At 39.1% G+C, this 4899-nt stretch overlaps 1 long non-coding RNA gene across 1 annotated transcript; it reads left to right on the forward strand.

The window, feature by feature from the left end:
• Positions 1-864: 864 nt before the first annotated feature.
• LOC104233477 (uncharacterized) lies at positions 865-1729 on the forward strand. The gene is made up of 2 exons (XR_712653.2): positions 865-1226; positions 1419-1729. It is a non-coding gene; the product is annotated as an uncharacterized lncRNA (long non-coding RNA).
• Positions 1730-4899: the final 3170 nt, after the last annotated feature.

The following is a 4899-nucleotide window of genomic DNA, read 5'->3' on the forward strand; positions in this document are numbered from 1 at the left end:
GATGCGGGAAGTAAGACTCAGATGGTTCGGGCACATTCAGAGGAGGAGCACTGATGCACCGGTGAGGAGGTGTGAGCGACTGGCTGTAGTGGGCACGCGGAGAGGTAGAGGGAGACCTAAGAAGTATTGGGGAGAGGTGATCAGACAGGACATGGCGCGACTTAGGATTACTGAGGACATGGCCCTTGATAGGGAATTATGGAGGTCGAGCATTAAGGTTGTAGGTTAGGGGAGAGTGTGAATATTTCTACAGCACAAGTGAGAGAGACTATCTAGTTAGGAGTTAGACTAGGAATGTCAGTGGTCGTCTATTGATGCAGGGCTTTACCTTCTAGTTGTACTATACCAGCCATCTATTTCGTATTTCGTATTTCGTATCCTGTATTTTTTATATTTCATATCTCTTATAAATTGTTGTTATTTTTATTAGCATTTTTATGGTACTAATATATCATCTCCTATTGCTTTTTTGAGCCGAGGGTCTTCTGGAAACAGCCTCTCTACCCTTCGGGGTAGGGGTAAGGTCTGCGTACATATTACCCTCCCCAGACCCCACTTGTGGGATTATACTGGATTGTTGTTGTAGTCTACTAGTTACATAGAAGCCAATAGAATTAATTTTAAAATACGGATCAAGTATGGTCAAATTGAATGCCTCGTCAACATTCGATGTGACAAGACATTTGATACGATTAGACATTGACACGACATGACATTATTGTGCACGTGACACCGATGTGACATTACATCTTGACTACATATTGACCATTCTTTTACATTTTTACATTTATTTTTCTAAAAAGGAAAGATCACATATTTCATTTCATACACACTACATAAACAAATACACTACACAACACACACACTTTATAATATCATATTTTTAGTTCATTAAAAACCCTAGCAAAATAAAAACTTTTCTCATTTTAGAGAAGCCAAAAGCCGTCCCATCCCCTCACATCCTCCTTGGGTGATCGGCCACCACGCTACCGCCAGATTTCATCATCGGCGGCCAGTGACTCCTCCTTCCCCTTAACCCCCCCGCTTCTCTCTATGCATTTCTCTTCTCGCCTTGTTCCTTTGTCCTACAGGCCACTGGAGAAGATGATGTCGGCGAGGGAAGTTCAGTCCACTCCCTCCTCATTTTTCTTTTAAGCCGCCAGGTGTCGCCGTCGGGTTGGCCGTTGATTCGAATGTTACAGATCCACTCAGATCTGGCTTTAAACGTTAGCCTCCTTTATTTTCTGTTATTCTTACGACCACGCGGAGGTTCATCACTGGCGAGTCGTTCGCATGCATTGTTGCTTGTTATATTGAGTTCGTTACTATTGACCGTCTCCGGTTATATATATATATATGTGTGTGTGTTTTCCACTGACTCTTTGTGAATGTTTCCTTGATTTTCTGGTTTGTTATAGGTAAAGCTCAGGTCTAAAGGTTCTGGCCTGAAATATAACTTTCCGGCGACCCTTGTTACACCACGAATCTGGCCGAAAAATTTGTCCGTTGTTGCCGTGTGCTGTTATTGTTCTAAGGGCCTTTGTTTTCTTATGATATCGGTTATTTGGGGTTGTGTTGTTTCATTGACTTTAATTTTTAGCCAAAATGTTTTAAGGCTATTGTTGGCATCCTTTGTTTGTCTCGTTTTTGTCTTTCGATCTTATTTGTCTGAAACTAATCTCCAGTGATAATGGTCTCTAATGAGCAAAAGTTTCCTTGGTTTTCATTAGACGTGATTGTTTCCGTTGGAAATCGTTGATGCAACTGTCCTTTTGTTGCCTTGGACGATGTTGTTGGATATGCTAGAAATTGTTGATGCTAGTGTCCATTTGTTGTCTCAGAGCAAGCAGAATTGATTTGGTTTAATCCACTGTGAATCCTTAATTTAATTGATATAAGTTACACATTAGTGGACGTGCTGATTTGAAAAAACACTACACCAGATAAGCCGATGAGAAAATAACCCCCGATCCAAACTCAAATCATCTGTGAATCTTGCATTCATCACAGTGACTGTCTGGTCAACTATTACAACCGATCCAAACTCAAATCTCATAAATATTACCCATTGGTAGAAAAGAAGGTCTCCACACAACATCATAAGGACCACATATCCGTAGATTACCTCATAAGTTATAACCTACTTGCTTAGCCTCAAACTAACATCTCTCTATGCGCTTTCACAGCTCCAGCTACTACGCAATCACTTGATCTTCCTGAGTCTGAGCCCATCAACAAAATACGAGAATCTGATTTGTTTCCCACTTAAACAACATGATAGATACTTTAACACACCCATAACATGAAACTATACGTCACATCAAGATAGAAATCAAGCACCCAATAGTCCTTTTTACATCTCAAGCAAACTCTTCTTGTCATATTCAATCCACCTGAACACATCCCACAGTCATATCATACTTATCATATAGCCATCCAGCCACTCATCGAGCCAGAAATTCTACTCATAGGGACACTATCGGGACTTATACGTCCAAAAGCACGTGCTCACACAACTGAATTCTTCGTGCTCAAGCTGCAGTCAAAACACGGCCTCAAGTCCTCCAGATTGGCCTATCATCAGCATACAGAAATCACATCTCACACCATTCATGAAATCACATCTCACACCATTCATGAAATCACAAGCTGTCAATACACAGCTGATACCGAGTGCTCACATGCGCATACGAATGCGTGGAAGTAATTCAAAGAGTTACGCTTAAAGCTGAATCAATGTCGCATGACAAGGAAAGATGTGATGTTTATTCTAAATGTCTTGTAGCCTCTTGAAGATAGGTATGGACGTCATCATACCAGTCCGCAAGACTCTACTAGACACTTGCTCATGATTTATAGAACCTATGAATCTAGAGCTCTAATACCAACTTGTCACGACCCAAAATTCAACTAGTCGTGATGACACCTAAATCAACCCGCTAGGTAAGCCAACTAATAACTATCCAATTTAATGAGAATTATTAAGAAAAGAATGATAATACAACTGCTTTTATACAAAGAATTTCCCAAGGAATCATAGTACAAATTACGAGCTTTTAATATTTTGAATTTACAATGCTGGTACGAAATAAAGTACACATCTGTTTGAAATATACATGAATAGATTAAAATTTTAAAGCTACTAAGATCAAGAGGAAGCTTTGACCGGAATGCAGTTACATCTTTAAATCCAGCTCCCGCCGTATACAGCAATATCAGCATCCAACATTTGCACGCAAGGTGCAGAAATATAGTATGAGTAGAATCGACCCAATGTATTCAATAAGTATTAAACCTAACCTTAACATGAAAGTAGTGATGAGCTGGGACAAGAATAGAGTCCAACTCCAATAAACCAGCCACAATTCATAACGATATAATAGAAATGGTCCATGAAAATAACTCAGAGATAAGAAGCTTAACTCGTTCATAGTTACGGAAAATAGGCATGTTTTTCAAGTATAATAGTAAATCCCAAATCTTTCACCGAAAACACAAAAACATATGAGAAAGTTTGAAATATGTGATTTTTCCCAAAAACATTTAAATAATAAATAAGATGTTTTATTTTCAGATAGCATGAGGAAAATACATCTCTATGCCTACATGTCAATATGTGAAATTATGAATGTCCGCAAAACTGGGTAGCATAAGGAAATGCATCTCTAAGACTGTATCTCAAGTATGCGTGATAATGCAATGCCTCTCACTGATGAACTCATGTACTCACACTCTCAGAGTACTAAATCTCACTGTCTCGCACTCTCACTCATCACAGATCCAGCCCAAAAATCAATAGCAATTGCGCTCACTTTCGGTGTGCAGACTTCGCAGGAGCAAATCCAGCCCAAGCACTATAATAACATACTACGGCGGACAAGATGATCCACATGTAGCTCTAACCTGTTGCGGAGCGCAACCGAATCCACATATATATAGCCCTGAGTCTTGTTGCGGCGTGCAACACGATCATATATATATATAAAATTCCTGCTACAGCGTGCAACACGATCCTATCAATATTACTCACAATCTGGCCTTCAGGCCCCAACTCAATCATCAATCTCTCCTGTCTTTCGAGCTTACAAATCTCATGCAATCAGACCAAATGATGATAACAATATGATGTTACAACGAATGATAATAGAGGCTGAGATATGATATGTAAATGAATGTGTATGATTGAGTGTGTAATTGCAATGTAAGCAAATAACTCAATAGCAAAAATGATCTCAGTAGGTCCTTATAGGATAAGCATATGACATAGACATGGTTTCTAACATGGATCATAACTCAACTACTCTAGCACGTAGAGATTTCATGGTTACAAATAAGATTAGGTAACTACACAGTATTACAGAAATAATCGAGTCACAATTTACACGGTGCACGCTCACACGTCTGTCACCTAGCATGTGCATCACTTCAACACCAAACACATATCATGTATATTCAGGGGTTCATACCCTCAACACCAAGTTTAGAAGTGTTACTTACCTCGAAGAAGCCAAATCCACTATTGAGCAAGCCAAACGGTACATCAAAAATGTCATCCCACATGTACTGACTTTCGAACGGCTCAAAACTAGCCAGAAGCAAATCAAATACAAAAAATTATGCCTAAGGAAGTAATTTCAAACGATAAAGGTCGAATCTATAAACAAAACCCCAAAGTCAACCAAAAAGTAAAACTTGGGACCGCACCTCGGAACCCGACAAAACTCACAAAATCTGATAACCCATTCAATTATGAGTTCAACCATATAAATTTCATTCAAATCTGAATCTGAATCGATGTTCAAGACTCAAAAATTCACTCTATGAAACTTTAGACAAAACCCCCCAATTTCTCTAGAGAAATCCTCAATCAAAAGACAAAAACGAAGATAGATTCATGAA

This window comes from Nicotiana sylvestris, chromosome 11 (genome assembly GCF_000393655.2).
Source record: "Nicotiana sylvestris chromosome 11, ASM39365v2, whole genome shotgun sequence".
Classification (NCBI taxonomy): Eukaryota; Viridiplantae; Streptophyta; class Magnoliopsida; order Solanales; family Solanaceae; genus Nicotiana; species Nicotiana sylvestris.